Here is a 23,410-nt window from a genome sequence, read left to right on the forward strand (position 1 = left end):
ATCATGCTAAGGAGATAATAGCCTTTAGGAATGGTAACAACAACGAAAATAATCTTGGCCTAACGAACGCTAGGCCTATGCCTACAGATTCGACTGGCATTTTTACAGTTTTGTCCTTTTAACAACAATTTATTCCAAATAAGTTCAAATTACTTTATTATAGTAGTCCTTAATCATTCTAAGTATCGTTCCAAAGCCTCAGAACAGAAAGAAATTACTTTTTTTAGCCTTTTCGGTCGTTAGTTTGTTGACAAGACGTTGAGCATGGGGAGAGATAATCATAGTGTAGTAAACATGTTTTTAAAACATGCCAAGAAATGTAGTTTTTTAAACGAGTGTCATATTATCTTCACAGTGATGCTACATCTTGCTTGCCATTAAAAAAAGCTTGGCGGTAGGTAGGCCTGGAAGTTATTGTTTATTTTAAATGTGTTTTAAACTGTGATATTGATGCAGTAACTGTCAACATACAATATATATATATATATATATATATATATATATATATATATATATATATATATATATATATATATATATATATATATATATATATATGTTGACAGTTACTGCATCGATATCATAGGTTTAAAACAAGGCATTGAAATAAGTAAATATATATATATGAGTAATTTAATCATCTATTATAATTTTTTGATTAACTTTTTATACCGAATTATTCATTTACACATGAAGAAATAAACCATAATAGCGAGGCCTAAAATTCCAAGTTTTCTCGTTTTCTTTTGTATAATTACAGCTGTTTTAAAGAAAACTCTTCTATTAAATGGGTAACTTGTGTGTTTGTATGAGTGCGCTCGTGTTTGTGTGAAAAAAAAAATAGACAGGTTTACTGTCGTTTTCAGAACTTTATCCATTTTTGTTGATTTTCAAAACAATATTGCGGATACTAATCTTTATTTGATCATCAAGAAATTTCTAGCATAATATCCGGATGCGAAGACGCATTTGCTCGCAAAAAATCAGCTTCTTATCTACCATAGGTTTGGTAGTACTTAATAAGTCAATTTTTTTAGCCGAAAATTCATACAGCAGAGGTTAGTGGACGATAACCAGTGAAACTTTTTATTATTTAAATTATCTATTGTAGTATGAAAATTAAGGAAAAATTTTGGTTTTAACCTTTTCATTATAAACTTTAAAATGCAATGAAAATATTTTTTTCGTAACTATATAACATGAACTTAGTCAATTTTTTTTTAACTTGCATTAAGTATAGTTTAAATAACATCATATGAAAGCGTGAAAGATTTCTCTTCAGATATAATCTCGAAGTCTTAATTTTTATTGAGGTGAGTTTTATCTAACAGAAATTGAACTAGGTAAATTAATGGAACCTCCCACATGGGACAAATGACGAACGATATAAGGGCCCCAAAATCAATAAACCTGGATGATGGTGACTTAATTTTAAATAAAGTTTATTACTGACTGAGGAAGTCAGTCAACAATTACTTCATTTTGAAGGAAACTGTAAGGGTTAATGCGTTCAGTCCGACTTATACCACTTTATCTCGTAAACGACGCCCACGATCCGTACATCAAAAGCTGGATGTTTCCCTCATCGAGACACTTCACTTTAGACGAAAGAGAGTACCAGAAATGGCCACCAGAGGAAAATATGTCAATCCAAGTCTTACAAAAAAATCATAAAGTCTAATTATCAGATTGCAAGTCTGAGGGCGTAAGGTCTGAGAAACGTAAAGTACCCATTATGAATCGTGAGGATAATGGCAGGAAGCGGCTGATTGTGGATACATTTTTAATAGGTAATAAAAGTGCGAAGTGCTTACACTACAATTTTATTTAAAAAAAAAATTAACTTGCACGTGACTGTGATCATGCAAAACTTGTATGAATGACTTTGTTCTGGAACCCCCCCAGAAAATGGCTCCAAGGAAGGAAATACATCGCTTTACGTAGTGTTCATACTGACTACATAGACATACGTCAAGATTGGCAATGAATCATTGGCCATCCTGTTGCAGGATCCGAGTAGGACAGAGTTCCAACAAGTTACTCCTTATTGATTATTGGCAGATAATCTTTCACCTTCGGGTTATTGTGGTACCAGAAAAGGAGGGTTACTACGGCTCCAATATGCATAGCTATAGAATGTAAATAGATGAGAAATGCAACATGATATGAAAATTTGGACCAAATGAAAAAGTATTTCTTCCTCGGTTATTAATGACTTCAACATGCTCAATTTTTTTCCGACTTCCGGGTTACCTAAGCATTCTGGGATTCTATTTGAACCCACCGGCGAAACCTATTGATATTCTTCCCAGTCTTGTTCAGTATATTTGTAATATCAGTCAAGACATCAACTCCAAAACAAAGATACATTTACAACACTTACTGTAAACATGACAGTGGAGGGGCATCCATACCGGGCTATTATTTCACACAACATGGCACAGTAAACGTGATTTTCGACAGCCCCCATTTTCGACAAGGCCCCCATATTTCTTCGGTGTGATCAGGCCGAGGTGGCCAAGCTCAGCCATTGCATTTAGTGACTCCCAGTCTTAGTAGCTCTAACCGGAAGTATAATGCCTAAAATCTAAAACTGGGTTTCAAAGAGATGTCAATTTCACTACCGAAGATTCTGTAACTTTTCAGTAATCCTGTCAACCTACGAATCTTTCATATTTATGACGAGAAAACTACGAATTTCTGTAGTCAGCATACACGTGAAGAATATGCGAGTTCCAAATGAAGTACAAAGAAAAATATTACCGTGCTGGACTTGAAAAAGTAATAAGAAAGGTGACTGAAAATTTTCAGATCTTATGAAGAATAATTACTAGAACTTAGGCTAGAAAAAAAGGACTGCCTTGTATTTACAGCATGGGGTCTAATTTTGACTCTTCATAATTCCATAATATTATCCCTCAGTTTCTTCTGTCCGTAAAATTCCAATCTGGATCATAGTCAACGTTGCAGCCCCAGAATTCTCCTCGACCCATTCTTTTCGCTATCTGTAAGTAAAAGGAAGAGTTAAATTATAAAATAAAATTTTAAAAATGCTATTTTAAACAACGTTCCCACGTCCCTTCTAGCCTTATGTTCACCATAGGTACATAACATCAAGAGAAGAAATGTTAAAGGTTACAGATAATGCCTTTTCATTACTTAGCCATTCTTTCATTATATCTGAACTATCCCTGATAATCAGGTTTTTTCATTTTCTTTTTCTCTTTTGCTTGTCCTTTGCTGGCTTTTATTTATTCCCTTAATATCAGTCTTCATAGAACTTCCGAAAACATTCTTCAGTGTGCAAACGTTTCCTAAGTCTTCCATCCGTCGTAAATTGACTTTTTATGTAGGATAAACGATGCTTTAATTAATAATCATTTAAGACAGCTTACATTCTCTAGCATTATTTGCGGCTCCTCTATATACTTTCGCATCAGACACTTAATCGTCATGACCTCTTCTCTACCATTATTCTTTCAAGTTACGTTATATTCTCATATCATTCTTTTTGCAAAATATACTGTAGTTAGCCATATAATAAAAGTCATCTCTACATGACAGCACTCACTGATGATAAATCACAGACAGTTTCCTCTTCTCAGGTTAGTAATACTTCATAAAAACATTCTCAAACTATTATCTCTCTCTCTCTCTCTCTCTCTCTCTCTCTCTCTCTCTCTCTCTCTCTCTCTCTCTCTCTCTCTCTCTCTCTCTCTCTCTCTCTCTGAAACAACAAACATTCGTAAACAAGATAACTTATCTCCAATTACAGCAGATTGAGTAGTTTACCGAAAATGCACATGTTACTCATAAAGATAATTTCCCAAGGTAAACATCAACTTAAGAAAACGTGTACGCCAAGTAATCGTGTGTCGCGGAATAAACCCTTAGTGAATCAGGTGACCGTAACTTCCTTGAATACTAAAGGATTATAGTCAGTGCTAGAGGAAACTGAAATCTCTTCAGTTTCGAAAACATTGACAAAACACAGGCATTGATGAACAACAAGAACATATTCAGTGTGACCAAGGTTCATGAGGTACAAATGTGTGATATAAACAAAGAATAAAAACATGTAACACATTCAGAAAACCGAGGATATACAAATTCAGCTGTGTCGAAATATGTCATCCAAGGCTACACATTAACAGCAATGCATAGCATGTTAATCGAGTAGTAGTAGTAGTAGTAGTAGCAGGGATTTGCCGTTGAAACTGATGCCTTGTTCGTGTTATTTTGCCTCTGGTTGTGCTGTTGTGGGTCGCAGCTATAGCTGAGAAAGAAGAGAGTAAAAATATTAGTTGCGGATGTTCATTGTATCGTAAATTGTATATGATCTAAACGCCGAAATCTCGACGGGATAATCGTGTACGTGTCAGGGTAATCTTCACCCCACCAAGGTTAGGCCAGCCATAATTGTCTTACTCCACTCCAGGACGAGTAGTACATAAGAACGTCAGTTGGGCGTTAGAGGAGATGGTGATGCTGATATTTCAGTTATTCAATGTGACCTGCCAACTTAAGCAAAGGCCAAAAGAAATCCTGGCAAACTTTTGCTAGAATACAAAAAATATTACAATTAGTCGGCAAAGTATGATAAAAGTCAGTTTACTGGAAAGTTATACCTACTATAGAGTTGAGGCCATGAGATAACCTTTATGAATTGGTAGGGTATGACTGGAATGAAATGATATCGGTGATATATGGCTGGAATCAAACTAAGCTTCGTCACTTCATCTCAAGGAAGTAATTTAAAACTGAACACTACCCACTTTCGATTTTCCAGATCTGTCCTTTTTGCTACAAAAGAAAACTGATAGAACTTCAAATTATGCCTAGGTACTATAGACATTGGTCCAGTATTAGTTCGGAAAGTAGTTTATGCATAGATTACCAAGTAATATTCGCTGATCAGTTGCCATTATGAAAAAATGGAAATAACTTGGTAATAATTTTTACAGAAGATCACTTGAAACCACATCTGGTGCTACGGTACTCTCAATCACGTAAGATTATGTGATGTAAAATATATGATCATCTTAAAATGAACTCCAGCCTCCAGTCCAAGCTCATGGCTGTTGTCTAGATTTGTACAGTTGGTGCTCTTGTCATCAGAAATTTCTTTCATATAATGGTTTAATATATAGAAATAAAACTTGAGAATTTCTTTAATGTATGGATCGATATCATCGTCGCTAACGCTTACATATGTACATAGCTTTCTCACGATTAGATTCTTTGGTGCTCTAAAGACATTTTAAATTATACATAGAATTGTGAGGTTAAAGGAATGTCAGAAGTGAAAGACTGATTCTTTATTATTCTCGACAGGTGTGTATAATACGGAAAGGTAGCGGGCGACTTGTGGCCCCCCGCCGCGTCTATACAGAAATTGTGTTTGTTAACAGGCATAAGAGGACATAATATAATGCGTTACAGAACATGTAAAAGGCAGATATATATATCGGCGGAAAGGCCGTACGATCATGCATACAATGAGATTCATAAAGTATCTGAAATTATAACAAGTAACATATGACGTGATTAATATACCTATGAGGAGCGAAACACAAGAATGGAGAGGCGATTTGACGCCCTTACAGTATCGATACAACAGGATATAGCATCTTAAAGGGGTAATCCTATAGTTTAGGGGTCCAAATTCACTGCATTACGTAAAGTCAAGATAAGCACATAGATTTGTAAAGTCACCAAATCGGCGCCAGGATAGTGTTTCGGCGGCGCCATTAATTAAGTCTCCGCTGAGCTTGTTTTCTTTGGTGACTTCCCGTTTTCTTCAAGCTCAATTAGTCATGCCTAAAACGTGCCAGGTCACGCATTTTAATCATTTTTACTTTATGGTATTTATACGAATGTCACACATTGTGTATCACATGTTTCTTCATTCACAGGCATCAAGACTGTATCTATATTGTAGCTCTGTATGTTTTGTATTGTAATTTGTACTCGTTCACTGCATATTATTGTTTATTGTTTCGACCTCAGGTCACAGTCAATTCCATTGTCTCTCACGGCCCGGCGTCAGTCGGCCGCAATATAAGCTGCCTGGATCTGTAATAAAGTAGCAGGCCTTTTCCTGACGAAGGCCGCCCTCACCAAGGCAACCGCCTTGGCACACCAGATCCCAAGGCTCCCTCCAGCTGACGACAGGCGCCAGTAACGTTGCCTGCGGTGCTGTTCTGGAGCAAATCATCAACGGCGCCCCAGCCCATCGCCTTCTTCAGCAAGAAGTTCAGTCCCGCAGAGTCCCGCTACAGCACCTTCGACAGGAACTCTGCGCGATGTACCGCGCAGTTCGGCACTTCAAGTTCCTCCTGGAGGACGCCCTTCACAATCTTCACAGACCACCAGCCACTGGTTCACGCCTTCACGAAGCAGGGGGACGCATGGTCTTCCAGACAGCAGCGCCACCTCTCAGCCATAGGCCGAATTTACCTGTTCCGTCAGGTACCTCCCCGGCAAGAAAAATCCGTAGCAGACGCCTCTCAGAGTCGAGTTGAACGCAGTGCAGCTTGGTGTAGATTTCCATAGACCGGCTAAAGCCCGCCTTCCTGTCGGAGAGTCCCGGCAGCGACGCAGCACCCTTCCGCCCAAACGCACTCCAGCACGCCCTCACCCGCGCCGCCCGCCCAGGAAGGAACCGCCCAAACAGCAGCCTCACAGGCGGGAGGCCCCTCAGTTATCTTCAAGGAGCCGCGGCACCCTTCAGCGTCCCAGCAGGTACAGGGGGATTAATCAGACGCGTCCCTCGTCTTTGGGGGGAGTATTTGTAAAGTCACCAAATCGGCGCCAGGATAGTGTTTGGCGGCGCCATTAATTAAGTCTCCGCTGAGCTTGTTTTCTTTGGTGACTTCCCGTTTTCTTCAAGCTCAATTAGTCACGCCTAAAACGTGCCAGGTCACGCATTTTAATCATTTTTACTTTATGGTATTTATACTGAATGTCACACATTGTGTATCACATGTTTCTTCATTCACAGGCATCAAGACTGTATCTATATTGTAGCTCTGTATGTTTTGTATTGTAATTTGTACTCGTTCACTGCATATTATTGTTTATTGTTTCGACCTCAGGTCACAGTCAATTCCATTGTCTCTCACGGCCCGGCGTCAGTCGGCCGTAATATAAAGCTGCCTGGATCTGTAATAAAGTAGCAGTAACTTTTACCTGCTCGTTTCTTTGACACCTTACAGATTTATCATGGAAAACAAAAAGAATGAGCAGTTTATCTGCTAACATAAGCAGAGATTGTAAAAAAAGGGAACAAAGAGCGAACGTAAATAAACGAAAACATATCTTAGGGGATACGGACCCATAGAATTTTGAGAAAATCGTAAATCTCTGCTTCTGTAAGCAGATATACTACTCATTTTTTCAGATTTATCAAAAATTGGCTGCTGAAGGTAAGAGGCCGTGCCAGGTTCCTGGTTGGTTCCTAATTCCCAAGCCCTCACTCCACAAACGCAGCATGGTGTGCAGAGCGTTATCCCCCCCCTTTTTTTTTACAATCTCTGCTTCTGTAAACAGATAAACTGCTCATTTTTTTTTTTTTAGCAAATGTACTTCTGCTTGCAGATCTGTCAAAGAAGAAATTGAAAATAGGTAAGAAAACTTAAACAAACACACACAAAGGAGCAATGAATTTGGACCTCTAAATTGTAGGATTACCGTTAAAGGTACATGGAAGAGGATATTATTTCCCTTAAATGTTGTTATAGGTTTAGGACACCTGCCTAATCTCTGTTTACGTCATTGGTATTAAGCTTCGAAATGCTTGCAGTTTACGGTACATATCATAGAAAACGTTACATATTATAGAAAATTAATATTCGGGATAATGGTAAACTTATACAAACTTAAATATAAGATGCCCATCTAATATTATATATATATATATATATATATATATATATATATATATATATATATATATATATATATATATATATATATATATATAAATATATATATATATATATATATATATATATATATATATATATATATATATATATATATATGCATTAATCTACAAATGTCCTTTAATATCAATTCGCTCTACCTTAGCAATAATATATTTTCATACATGTTACCCAAAGGGAATTTTTAGTTGATGAGAAGTTCGTTGTATCGTGGGCTCGAACCACGGAAGACAAGAACTCAGAACTACAGTGACGCGTCCATGAGACGGCGAACTTATCATCAACTAAAAATTTCCTTTGGGTAACTTATATGAAAATATATGATTTCAAGGCAGGGCGAATTGGATATTAAAGACATTTGTAGCTTAATGCTTATATATGAATCACGGTGATGTGATTAAAATTCATTTATTTATATATATATATATATATATATATATATATATATATATATATATATATATATATATATATATATATATATATATATATATATATAGTACATATGTGTGTGTGTGTAATTAAAACCACAAGTACAAGGATTAGAGCATAATCCACGTAAGATTTCGAGTCACAACGTCTCCCCCTTTAAGTTTCCATAAATAGTTATGGCTCGATATTGAATTTATGGAACGAGCAGGCCTTAAAAATATGTTGCAGTGAGCCTTGGTAACACTTTTTTGATGGCTATGAAAAAATAACTCAAAATTGTTCATTTGAAGTCAATTTTACCGAGGGCTGCTCGTCCATATCTGTGAATATTTATGTAAAATATGAGCCTGTTTATATTCTTTTTACATAATTATCACACTGATTCTTGTCATTCACGGTGATAACCTTCACTGCAAATCATAGACTAGTCCAGTTCTTTTCAAAACAATATATAATATATATATATATATATATATATATATATATATATATATATATATATATATATATATATATATATATTGACGAGGGAAACTTCTTTTCAAGCAACCTCACCCATTTTACATCGTTTTAATTATTAGAGCTGTGGGTTTTCATTTGCCCCTTCGTCAACTCTCTCCTTCATTCCCAAAATAGTTAACCCTTTAATCCTTTTCTCTGTACATTAATCCTTTTCTCTGTAGAAAATGACTGCCTAAGGCCCTGTTTCCAGGTGACCTTCCAAGAGGCCTTCCTCGATGGCATCAGACAACGGGCAAGGGAGGAGCCAAAAAAGAAAAGTTGGCGCCCACTGCTCAGGCAGGGTAACCTCTCCACAAGGTCTTACTGGATGCCATGTGCTCGCTATAGAAAAATGAGAATTTTGAGTTTTGCGCCATCTATCTGGATGCCCAGGCATAACCCCACCCCCACCCCAAGGTTAGAAAAGACGATGCAACAGCATTCAGGAGAGAGGGCTCAGAACACCACCAAGGACAGATGTCCTTACCTCCATGTGTTCGACCCCAAGGTTTGAACCAGAATACTTTTGTTGTGGCATCCCCTTAATTCCCCCCTCCAATGTCAGCGCCCTATTGGATGAGGACATCGTCATCTTGACGAAGGTAATGTACTGGAATAAGGTTTCTTAGTCAGTATCGATTCCTGTTATTTCTCTGTCTGATTTATTTTCTATTTCCATTGTGGGATCACCTTCAGTAATTTGTGTTGAAGCATCGAGTGTTAACGTAATTATACATTTAGTGTTGGACTGAGTTGTTTGGCACCATTTGTGCATTCAGTCAGTTCCCTTTGAGCGTCTTATTATTCTTGCAAGTAACCGTCTTGCATATCTTGCAGATCGGCCCTTTCTGTGGAACCACTCAGCTCTATCCCATGTGCAGTGGCCTTATGCCACCCCTTAATCTATGCCTATGCGATGTTCCTATTATGAAGACATCATCAGCGTAGAATATTTCTCCTGTGTAGGATTCATTCGTTTAGCAGGCCCTTATTAATACCTGCCCAATAATTCATCATTCTTCTGATCTGTGTTTTACTAAGCAAATATAATTAATTAAGCAACCCCTTGAGTTTACGTAATCTTCCCTCACATGAAGAAGGCCCTAAGTCACAGTATTTCCCTTGAGTTATTTATCTACGGAGTTGTCTTAATCAGTCTATCTGGCCAGATGCTTAAAGAAATACAGTAGATTTCTTGATAATGTAAAGAACTCCCTGCGATTATCCATTGATGCCCAGAATCAAGTAAGTATAAAGGTATATTCGTAACTATATATATATATATATATATATATATATATATATTTTATAAATATTACTGCTGTTAGCTCGTAACATTTGATTGTAAATAATATCAGCCTGACCAAGACCGAAAAGCCATTGTCCCGCATTAGGGCGTCTTCAGTTCAAACTTTAACATCCGTTGGAGAAAGGAATAGGTAGCATTTAGGCATTTAACCCCATTGGAGGAATTTCCATATTCAACTTTAAGAATAGGTGGTCCTAAAGTCCTTTTTTCCTTTCTACCTGTCTCTCGTGGCGAATGTTTTAACAGAGCATAGACGCCTAAGGCATGACTGTAGGCCTGTTTTGACCCAGGCCGGTCAGGGAACTACAGAGAGAAACTAGCCGCCGTCTCGGGCAGACGTCTGGAAGGTGGCCCTGTCCCGTTCTTTTTTCTATTATGCTATTAGTGAAGTGAAGAAGCAATTGCAGAAGCCCCTCCAGCGGTGTTAGTGCGCACAACGTTCGTCCTAAGGTAAAGTCGCTTTTTGTTCAAAACTTCGCCCATTCTTTTATCTTTTTTCTGTATTTCGCATTTCTTTGTTTTCTTCCTTCAGCCACCACTTAGGGTATATGTGTTTACGAAGTCTAGATTAAGCCTAATTATTATATTGTGAGCTTCAACCCAGTTATTCCAGTAAAATACCTAGGATTTAGGGTAAGCAAAATCAGGTTAAATCTCGATGCTTTGTATGCCTCAAGCGTCCGAATGTTTGGAAGAACTGTTGCGTTTAAAATCAAATTCATCTCAAATATTCTTTGTTAAGGTTAATAACCCTTAACTGGCGACCTTTGGCTAATTAACTACTGTCTTTGAGGTTAACTTTTGGCTTCAAGTGGCAGGTTACGTGTAATCTTGGTTTGCAGGGCCGTAAAAATCACGTAAATTGAATAATACATGATCAACCAAGACCCTCACATGTAACAATATATATATATATATATATATATATATATATATATATATATATATATATATATATATATATATATATATATATATATATATATATAGTCATAACTGGTCATCTTGGTTGGGAGAGAATTGAACAAATTTAAAATTTATGACTGCAAAGGGACCAAGAGCGCCTAGATTATGAACAAAGGAAAAGTTATTTGAAACCTACCTTAGATTTTCCTGGTTTTACAATTGAATGAATAAGGTTGCCATTTGGAATTAGAGTTCTTTTACAATTTAAAGGGTTTATTTACAGAGATTTAGCAATTAAACAAGGAGACAAACAATGCAAAATGGTACCCAAGGGGCAGGCTCATTAAATATATACAGAGAGCAATACTGCAGTGATTGGCAACAAGCAAGCTAATGAATAAGGGGCTAATGTACAATACAATTATTCCCGTTTTAATAATAATAACCTGGGCTATGCCAAATGCACATTAAAGGGTTCTTTGTTAATTGCTGCGAAGGATTGAACTCCAGGATGGGGAAAATAATTCATATAAAATTTGGCGGGGCCACAACGGACTTCAGAAATCGGACTGCGACCAGGAATAGTTTCAGGATTTGAAAGGCAGTCAGAATCATTGGACACAGAACGCAATGGATCGGCAGGTCTCTCCTTGTCTGATAATTGCGGCGCCAAACAATCGACTCGGCCATTCGTCAACGATAGTTTCAACCAGCTTAAGCGGAGAAGATGAGTTATAGCTTCTGCCCAGTACTGAGATGAGAACGCGTCTGCCCTTCCAAAGCCAGTGGCGTCTTGTAGGGGCCTCATCTTGGTCCGACATCCCTGCAAACATGTCAAGACAACCAGCAAAGAGGGCAGGGGGAAAACATCCTTAAATATTAATTACTTAGAGGTTAAGGTCCTACCTGACGGCTAGTCCCACTATGCCTATTAACCTTCCCCATACCTAAATACTCCCACATCGCGTGATGGGGGTGAAAAGAGGGTTGAAAGCGGGAGGCCTAATGTTTCCCAGAATCAGGCGATGGACGGAGCTTCCTACACTGCTATACACTGGTGCTAACAGCTCTGATTTAGTTCAAACTATGCTTGTTTCCGCCCGTCGCCCGCCAATTTTCCCGGCCCGACAGTCAAATGAATAGCCAAGTGCATTTCAAAATTTATGATGCACGGACATCTACATGAGAGAGGAATATATCATGACAATATATATATATATATATATATATATATATATATATATATATATATATATAAATATATATATATATATATATATATATATATATATATATATATATATATGTGTGTGTGTGTGTGTGTGTGTGTATTCAACTTAATTTCCAGCCAACGTTTCAAAGCATGGCTTCATCATCAGGCTAAAATACAAAAATAACAACAATTAAAATCAATACACAGGACTCAGTAAAATTAATAATGGTAAAATATAGATATTAAAACCGAAACAAACGTTAAAACCAACCTAACGCCTCAAGGAAAGAAAACTTGGTGACCAAGAAGGGCACCATAAGGACAAAGAAACATCTTAAGCTATAAGCAGGGGCAGAAGAAGACTGACTATTCAAAGATGGAACCAGTTGTTTGATGGTTAACAACTCGAGGATATGAAGAGAGGTTTCATCAGCAGCTTGCTCTAAGATTTCAAAATCGTCATAGGAAATAAAAGATTTACATTGTTTAGAATGTTCCCTTATGCTAGAAAACTCCTTCTTACTCAAACACCCTTTCAGCGTTCTTTTGGTGGATCCGACGTAAGTCCCGAGATTACAGCTCGGGCAAGTATACTTTACCACCAAAGAACGCATAAGGTTGGGAATAGAGTCTAAATCTAAAAAGAGATCCAATTGTTCTTAGATTCCTTAGAAAATATTTTCAGAATAACTGAAAAGAGAGCCAGTCTTCTCTTTTCATAATGAGGTTGAGTTCCTTAGAGAATATTCTCAGAATAACTGAAAAGGGAGCCGTCTGAAGACTGGCTCTCTTTTCATAATGAGGTTGAGTTCCTTGGAAAATATTTTCAGAATAACTGCTACCCCAGACTCTTATTTGAGAAATATCTGGTTGAGGTCCTTAGAGAATATTTTCAGAATAGCTGAAAAGAGAGCCAGTCTGAAGACTGGCTCTATTTTCATAATGAAGTTGAGTTCCTTGGAAAATATTTTCAGCATAACTGCTACCCCAAACTCTTATTTGAGAAATACCTAATAAAATTCTTGAATAGTAAACTCCAGCCAAAAAAATTCCTGCACCTACAGTACCTAAACTTGGTTTTTATGTTTTTTGCTTTTACGAATGATGAAAATTTTTAACTACGTTAAGGCAGATTTTAAAGAAATACTTTTACTGTCTCAATCCCAAGTTCGTTCTCAGGAATCCAAGAACAACTGGATCTCTTTTTAGATTTAAAGACACTGTTCCCAACCTTATGCGTTCTTTGGTGGTCTATAAGTATACTTGCCCGAATGCTGAAAGTGCGAGTAGACTCTCATCGTGGCGTTAGCCATAGAACAGGGTGTACTTTGAGTAAGAAGTTTTCTAGCATAAGGGAACATTTCTTCGTCCTTATGGTGCCCTTCTTGGTCACCCAGTTTTCTTTTCTTGAGGCGTTAGGCTGGTTTTAGCTTTTATATTTCGGTTTTAATATCTATATTTTAACATTAATAATTTTACTGAGTCCTGTGTATTGATTTTAATTGTTATTTTTGTATTTTAGCCCTGATGATGAAGCCATGCTTTGAAACGTTGGCTGGAAATAAAGTTGTATATGCATCACCTCCTTTTCGTCCTTCCTGTCTGTTCTATATATATGAATATTTATATATATATATATATATATATATATATATATATATATATATATATATATATATATATATATATATATTAAGGTTTAAGCTGACTAATTGCTGGCCTTTGAAAACGTGTGGCCGGTGCAGGTGGCCTTTATGTTGACGTTGGTATTTTCCGCGGTTAGAGACAGCGGGTATCCGAAGCAGTCATACCTTCCGGTCACGATCAGGATGCCTGGAGATAAAGTGACAGATGAATGGAAGCTTTGCGATATCTGTGAGTTCAGAATGCGGGGTCCTTCGAACATTGAACCCGACGGTGACGTCACGCTTCAAGGGAGGGGTTATTAAGTGAATGTGTGCATACGTGCGCTCTCTAATGTGTATATTATAGATGAACAATAGAATGGGTATTCACTTCGATTTGCGGCTGGTGTGATCGCTCTTTTGAGCTGTGTGTGTGTGTGAATAAGAACAGCCACTGTGTGGAACGGTTTCCGAATGGCCATAGAATGTGAGCAAGATAACTCATTAACAGTTATATCTTTTTCAGACATCATGTGGAATACCAATATTACATTGCAGTGAAACCCCTCTGTTCTTTATTATGCATTTTTAATATAAGTTATGTTTCCTCTTAACAGGAATTCTGGTTGAGTCCTGTGAGGATGTATATATTCCAAATGGTGTTTTTTTAACATACTATATGACGTTTATTTGGGTCTAGAGTAATCATGACCTTTTTATTTTGTTTGGTGACCAGGGTGTTAGTCACTAGTACTGGTTGGTCTACCGTAGAATCATTAATTCGATTGATTGTAAGTCTGAGTTTCCTCTAGTTATGACTTCCATTTTTGTGGGGTGTGAGAGACCCCATTTTATGACCGTAGCTTTTGCTGAAATGCTTTCGTTAATTTTACAAATAAAATCTAGTTTTGTATCTCAGCGTTTGAATCAAGTAAGCCTTTGCTTGATAGATAGAGTGAGAGAGGAGTTGACGAGAGATAAAGAATATGCTGACCCAATGCTGGCCATTGCTACCGAAGAATCTTAGAGATATAAGATGATATGACATTGTTCTTAAAACAGATGTAGATAGAGATTATGACCCTATCTGACCTTGTTTTAGGTCATAATATATATATATATAATATATATATATATATATATATTATATATATATATATATATATATATATATATATATATATATATATATATATATATATATATATATATATATATATATATATATATATATATATATATATATATATATATATATATATATATATATATATATATATATATATATATAAAGATAAAGTCCACGAAGGGAAGGAAACACTGGAGTGCTGCGAGACCTTTAGACTGTCTGTCGTCCTTTACTTAGCAAACTGAAGAAATATAAAAGTAAGTTTACAAAGAAAACTCATATAAATGACAGATGGAGATTACAAAAAAAAAAAAAATATGTACCTGGAATCCAACACAATTGAAGAATTATGCTTTCAAACCACTAAAATAAGGCAAGCTAAGAATGTTCTTAGGGGTTTCTTTCTCCAAGTTACTTTCACTATAAAACTTTTTGTGGGCTTTATTTTAACAAATATCATATAAACTTTCGAAATATATTACCAAGCTCTTGTCCTCGTTACTTGGAACTATCTCCTATTCTCACGTATATAATTGTCTAGATTTAGTTAATAAATTAAACAAAATCACTTTTTGCCCCACTGATAGATTCGTTAGTTTTGATGTTTGTTCTCTTTTTACTAAAGTCCCTATAGATTCTATTTTAGAATATCTTAGTAATGAACTAATCCATCATGAATTACCTCTACCTGTAAGTCATATTATTTCACTCGTTAGGTTGTGCACTTGTGATTGTAAGTTTACGTTCAATGGTGAATTTTACCAAAAAATATTTGGTATGGCAATGGGCAACCCTTTATCCCCACTCCTCTCAAACTTGTATATGGAATTCTTTGAAAAACGATATTTACCTAATATCATTTATACTTCTTTAAAGTGGTATAGATATGTTGACGATATTTTAGCTGTTTTGCCTGCTGGTATTGATGTAAATGATTTACGCTCTAATTTGAACAATCAGGTACCATCCATTAAGTTTACTTTAGAATCAGAAAAAGACAGTTGCCTCCCTTTCTTAGATGTTTTAATAAATAGAGAACCATTTCAATGCAAATTCAGTATTTATAGGAAACCAACCAACAACTTAACTTATGTCCATTTTTATTCAGGCCATCACCTTAACATCAAAATATCAATTTTTCTTCTATGTTTTTACGAGCTTTGGGCATTGTCAGTCCCCAGTATTTGGATCAAGAAATTGAATACATAAGAAAAATAGGGACAGATTTATGTTATCCTTCACATATACTAGATATTTGTTATAATAAAGCCCACAAAAAGTTTTATAGTGAAAGTAACATGGAGAAAGAAATCCCTAAGAACATTCTTAGCTTGCCTTATTTTAGTGGTTTTGAAAACATAAAATCACTGTTAAAATCTTTTAATGTCAACCTCGTTTTTTCGTATAATAACACACTAAAAGTTGTTAATAAAAAACAGCCCTAAAGAAAACAACATAATTATAAAATTCCATGTTTGGACTGCCCCTCTTTTTATATTGGCCAATCTAGCAAAGATTTAGATATACATATTAAGCAACATAAGTATTCACTCAAAACTGGACAAACATCCAAAGCTATATTTATTCATTTAAGTGAAAACTCTCACAGGATAAATTGGACTGAAAGTTCAGTGATTGCCAGATCGAAAAATTTTTCTTCAAGAAATCTTTTGGAGTCCGCTATTATCCAGCTTACTTCCAGCTGTAGTTTTATCCTTAGCCCTGGCATGTATTATTTGGACCCCTTTATTAGAAAAATGTTCAAGAATGACCTAAAACATAAAATCACTGACTTAATTAAAAATTAGTTACCTTATATATATTTTCTGTGCATTCGTATGTTTAATACAATTTTTTATTTGTAAAAATGTTCATCTTGCAAAAATTTTTATTGTTTACAAAAAAAGAGAATTATTTTGTTGTACTAATATTTTTTGGTGGTCAGTCACCCCTTGTATAATCTTTTAATTGTCCTGTCCCTGCTTCTGAACAGTTGATCCTAATCCTTTGCAAAACCTCTTAAATATTTAACCCTGTTTTGGCAGTTCTAGTAATTCTTCAATTCTGTTGGATTCCAGGTACATATTTTTTCCTTTGTAATCCCCATCTGTCATTTATATGAGCATTTTTGTAAACTTACTTTCATATTTCTTCAGTCTGCTAGGTAAAGAACGACAGACAGTCTAAAGGTCTCGCAGCACTGCAGTGTTTCCCTTTCCTTCGTGTATTTTATCTTTACTTAAATATTCATCACGTCCCATATTTTCGTGATTCAGTTATACACACATACACACACACATATACGTATATATATATATATATATATATATATATATATATATATATATATATATATATATATATATATATATATATATATACATACATACATACATATATATATATATATATATATATATATATATATATATATATATATATATATATTATATATATATATATATATATATATATATATATATATATATATATATATATATATATATATATAACTCTGGTTGTCAAAAGGAGACAGATAGATAGATAGAGAGAGGAAAAATGTAAATTAGATGGTTCACTTACAGCCCCATATTTTAATATATTTTTTTTACTAGAAGGAAGACCGTAGAATTACAAAACGTAAAATGAGACTTTGGATTTAGCAGTTCCACTTGTAATCAAGAGGAACAACATAAATTAAAAAGCTTCCCACCATGAGGTTTGAGTAGATACGAATCAACACATATAAAATTTATTGCAAAAATGACTTATGACAATAAATCCTCGTGTTTCAAATACATTTATAGTTTATGAGATAAATGCTATAGTGCACTTTTATTGATAACACGAAGCTAAGTTAGAGCAATATCTGCAACTAACTTCAGTTAAGATAGTGAGTAGAGATAATATTTTTTCTATACTTAATTGAGGAAGATATGTCCATAGGAAAATAAGTGTGAGTCCGTTGGTATCCAGTAAAATACCTAGTGAATATAAACTCATGAGGAAAAAACCTTTTCCAGTTTTTAGATCATGAGATGAGTCCCACACCAGAGTTGCATAAAATTAAAAATACTTTTATATTTCTGCCATTTGTGACATCGTTATTTGTTAGAAAGATGATTTTCTCTTAGACATGCATATTTTGGTTATTATTTTGATTAAACGCTGTAAGTAAATAATACAGATTTATTACTTCTCTCGCTCGTTCTCTCTTGGGCTCATACGATGTGTGCCTGCCATTTCTGGATAGAAAAAATCGACTATTCGTAAGGAACACTGGACAGTCTCTCTCTCTCTCTCTCTCTCTCTCTCTCTCTCTCTCTCTGACTAAATCTTCAAATAATGAAACATCTAATATTGCATTTTCTCTCTCATATGATTTATGCCGGCCAGTTTTTGATATCTAGAAAAATCGATAACCCTAACAAAGAAATATCTGTAATTTCTCTCTCTCTCTCTCTCTCTCTCTCTCTCTCTCTCTCTCTCTCAGACTAAATCTTCAAATAATGAAACTTCTAATATTTCATTTTCTCTCTCATATGATTTATGCCGGCCAGTTTTAATATGTAAAAAATCAGTAACCCTAACAAAGAAATATCTGTAATCTCTCTCTCTCTCTCTCTCTCTCTCTCTCTCTCTCTCTCTCTCTCTCTCTCTCTCTTGCACACACATACACATAATCTATGCTGGTCATTTTCTCTAAAAAAAAAAAAAGGTCGATAATTCAGTCGAAGCAAAACCGCCTTTAAACGACGTTGTTACATGTGTGGCCAGACAGGCTCACGTTCCTCCCGTAGACGGTCCTAACCTGCTCCGTCCCAAACTGTCCGTAGATGTAGACAGATTCTGAAGGGTATCCTAAGGATTTGAGCGAATACAGGCAGGCAATACTCATGGTGGGTCCTCCGCACATTACAATCTGTCAATGAAGTATTTCTGTGTTAGTCAAATGAACATAAGTATTGAAGGTCAAAGTGAACATTACATATAATTAAATCAGTGAGTAACTTCCCCATTCATAAGCAGAAAAACAGGCAAGTAAGAAATACTAATAATGAAGACCGTAGTAGTTCGTATGAAGTCTATGAATTAGATCAGTGCTTTTTCTATTGGAGAAACAAATCCACAGTTATGTAAGGGTACATATATTTGAAAATAAATCTCTGCAGAGAGCTTTCGGGAATTGAAAAGGTGTATCGAACAGATTCTCGGAAGCTCTCTGTAGAGATTTATTTGTAAAAATGTGTACCCTCACATAACTGTCGATTTGTTTCCCTATTTCAAGGCTCATGCTACTATGAGTACTTTTTTACTTTTTATATTCATATGATAGAAAAATAATACATTAATGATGAAGATCTTAATGGACTGGAAATAGTAGATACATTAAAATAAGTAAATTGCTTATTACTTCTACGCGTTTATATTAGTTAGACAAGAGTGAATAAAGAAGGTCTAAGTATACCAGAATAAAGAGAGCATTTTAAATCAGTAAAATGCATACTTATTTAGCAGGAAAACACTCCTATAAAGAAGCACAGATGACGAGCTTATTGAATTTACAGTAATTAAATGAATAAATATACAATGAATAAAGTTTTCAACATAGAAATAAAGATAATGAAGCAATGATAATCATGATGAATAAATCGACAACATTGCAGAATCAACACTATAACAAGGAAAAACTAATATTCATTACAGATCGATGAATAAATTCGATTATTTTGACATAAAAATAGTTAAAGAAACTTTGCAATAACCAACTCCAGTTTATGGTTTTGTATTACTTTTTCATCATCAAATGCTGTTTCTGGTATTTGTCTTCAGTGAATTTAGTTTTTAGAATTTTTTTATTTCTTTTTCGTCAACCAATTCCGGTTTCTAGCTTTTCTGTTTTGAATCAATATGTTTCATGTTTTCTATCTTTAATCAAATCCAGTGTTCGTTTTGTTTGTTTTCAATCCATCCCGCTTCAAAGTTCCTTTACCTCGCACACGTTTTCTATTTCGGTTTCCTTTGTCATAATAATTTTCAATTTCCGATCACTGGTGTCTTAACCTTCCACCAATTTCTAGTTACTGGTCTTCAACTATTTTCGACTTTTGGTTTTTCAGTTTTCCGTCATTGTCGGTTTTGTATTTCTTATGATTCCTACGTATTACATTCACACGGCCATGGATATAATTCCTTCATAATTATGAGAGATTTGACATTCGTCTTAGCATAATGCTTTCTTTCAGAATAAAAAGCAAAATTCGTGAATGTATCTAACCTTATAATAACTTTCCTCATTAGGCTTAATGACGTGCTTTTCAATCATGGCGGTGTCAATAAAGCCCTCTTCTCCTTCCCAGTTCTCGGGAGTTTCGGCCAAACTGTAGACCAGCTTGAGCCTCTTGTCTTTGGCTGAAAAGAAAGAAAAGTCGAGATCAATGACAGTAAAATTAATCTTTCATCTATAGGGACCACAAAGAAAGTACAAAACAACCGTCCTTGTTCTGTTCTTACTTTAACTGGTCAATCGTGGACTGACATCCTGTGCAGAAAACCTACGCAATATACTGAACAGTTCAAATGCCCACACAGAAGGAACATTAACAGCATGTAAAACTCCTTTAAAACACAGCGTCATTCACCTTTATCTCTACCTGGATCTTAGGGCCCTTTCGTTCTAGCAAAGGGGTCGGCACCCTTTTGGAGAGAGCGGCACATGCACCTATGCAGTGTCTTGGATGAGACACTGTACTATATCGTCCTAAACTTTCTAGGCATTCCTATCTTCCCCATACCCATAAACACGCGCGCGCGCGCACACACACACACACAGACACACACACACACATATATATATATTGTTTACCTGCGTAAGCGTCAAGCTCTTCGCGGTAGAGAATTTCCTCGTAGCTCTCAGAAAAGTAGAGAAGCGTAATTCGGGTTTCATCGCTCGGGTTGTTCATGATGTGTCTTATGAGCTGCATTCCTGGAGTTACTCCTCCACCAGAAGCAAGCAGAACGAGGTGGACGAGCTTGTTGGGCTCGTACTCGAAGCCTCCGCAGGGTCCTCGGAATTCGACCTTGTCACCTGCGCGTAACAGAAAAAGAGAGGAAAATGGACAAAAAGAAAAGAGAAGACAATAAATATTTAGCATAGGGTTATAGCACAAAATGAATTTATCGTACGTAAGAAACATGATCCTTTCACAAACCACAGCCGTGGTTTGGATTTATCCTAGTGTTTTGACATTCAAATGTCATTACCATCCATTATGTGATCGTTATTATCACTCCTGAAGAATAAAATCCAGTAAATACTTACCTGGCTCGAGTGCTTTGAAGTGCTGTGACAGCAAGCCCTGAGTTTCGAATCTGAGAACGAGCTCGATTTTGCCGAAATCGTCGGGACGCGAGACTGGAGAGAAGTAACGAATTTGGTCCTTCCCTTTGACGTTCACTTTGACCTGACGAAAACAGGAATGGCGATCAAAATAAGGTTCAATTAAAAGTTACAATGATACTGGCAACAATGAAAACGACGATTATTCATAATTCAAGACGGTTTCCTTGACTCTGGTAGTTTTGGCGACAGATAACTCACGGTTAATCTATGATGTTTTAGGGCAAATAATATAATAGTAATAAAAGAGTTCAAATTAACATCACAACAGCTACAATATTAATTAGAATGAGAACAACGATACAACGTCAGACGAAATAAACAAGCAATGACTAAAGGTACTGTAAAGTCAGTCACCTAGAATGACTAAATTTTCTTCATTTCACCCAATAGTGCTCTGTATCCACTTAAGACAATCATAAATTTGATTGCCACGTTCCAGTTATTTGTGGCATTAAATCAGCCAAACAAATCACTGAAATAGTAAATACTACACGTCTTTATAAATTGTAAAGGTGGCAAATGATAAGCAAACACAAGGGATAAGTGCTTTCAAGAATGAACATATACATGCATATGATCGGTCCCCTAGCTCACAGAGACGGTAAATTCGTGTGCAGAGAAAATCTCTCAGGCCATGAGCGACACTTGAGCTCTGGACCACACCAGTGGGAAGACACTGTTATTAGATAATAACAGCTCTCAGCTAATACGACAAAATATAGATATATTTTTCGGGTGCACTATGTAACTTAATAGATTTTTATATTTGCTTCCTTTGCTTGAAATTACAGACATTTTTGTTTTTGAATATGATTTTCTTTCAGGTATTTGAACTTACAGGTCGTGGAAAATATCTTTCAGGAGAATTTGAGCACATTGAAATTATGTTGAGTATATGTAATGTTTGAAATCATAGGCCACGAGGGATATCGGCTGATTTCTGTAGACTGGCATTGCAACGAAAATTATCGTCAACGTCATTACCTTATTGCATGCAATAATGAAAGCGTCTGCAAAGTCATGTATTTCACCCAGTTACTCCTGTGGCAATAACTAAACCGTTGCCAAAATTTTCTATGTAAACGCATACCACAACAAACTGTCCTGCCAAGCATCCTGTGTGGTCTGTTGGTTTCGGCAGGTCAAAGACGAAGGACGCCATCTTGTCACTGACGTCAGTCTTAGACCTCAGTACCAATGGAATCCAAGAATCAGGTTTCAGTGCTGCATCATGGCTGGTGCCATTTGGGGTTTTGATAACCTGAAAATAAAGATATGGGTAACATCGATACTCAAACAATAAACATATAATTACTTAGTCCAATTAATAAATAGGTAAATGCTACAAAACAAGGGAAGTGACTTTCATTGAGAGGAGGAGGAGGTCTGAAAGGTCAACCGCCTGAGAAAAAATGAGATAAGAAAAGATAAAACTAGTAAGAGAAAGAGATAATGTAATGTCATATATGTGTGTGGTGTGCATAACTTTCAAACTTCCAGTTATGGGTACTGAATCTACTGGGCACGTTTACCAGAAGCGTATTTTTATCAGCCACCTGGACCCTGAAGGGAAATAAACAAATACTGTAGTCCTTATTTGTGTTCTGCGAGGGGATTATAACCCAAGCAGGTAGGAAGAGTGGGGCTACAGCTTAACCGACCGGACCTCGAAGAATTGTTATCTCTTCCTTAAAAGTGAACTCCTTCCAGAGGATCCTACCTTATTATTCACAGCTGGGGACATGTGTTGAAGGGGTTTTCAAAGTCAGTGTCCTGGAAGGGATGATTTGCGTTCCCTCCTTTCTCTTCCACATCTATGTCCTTCATGAGATTCGCGGCCAACTCTTTCTTCTCCAGTAAAGTCATCTTCTTCATCTCGTGATGGATGGCACGTTTGTTGGGAACCTGTTCCCTGATAAAGAAAATCCCAGGTGAAATAATAAAAC

At 36.0% G+C, this 23,410-nt stretch overlaps 1 protein-coding gene and 1 pseudogene across 6 annotated transcripts in view; one reads left to right on the top strand and one right to left on the bottom strand.

The window, feature by feature from the left end:
* LOC136839164 (uncharacterized) overlaps nucleotides 1-23,410 on the top strand; it is a 222,989-nt gene that overhangs the window by 79,303 nt on the left and 120,276 nt on the right. The gene's annotated exons all lie outside the window — the stretch shown is intronic.
* LOC136839163 (uncharacterized) overlaps nucleotides 1-23,410 on the bottom strand; it is a 103,167-nt pseudogene that overhangs the window by 52,972 nt on the left and 26,785 nt on the right.

Source organism: Macrobrachium rosenbergii, chromosome 6 (assembly GCF_040412425.1).
Source record: "Macrobrachium rosenbergii isolate ZJJX-2024 chromosome 6, ASM4041242v1, whole genome shotgun sequence".
In the NCBI taxonomy this organism is placed as follows: Eukaryota; Metazoa; Arthropoda; class Malacostraca; order Decapoda; family Palaemonidae; genus Macrobrachium; species Macrobrachium rosenbergii.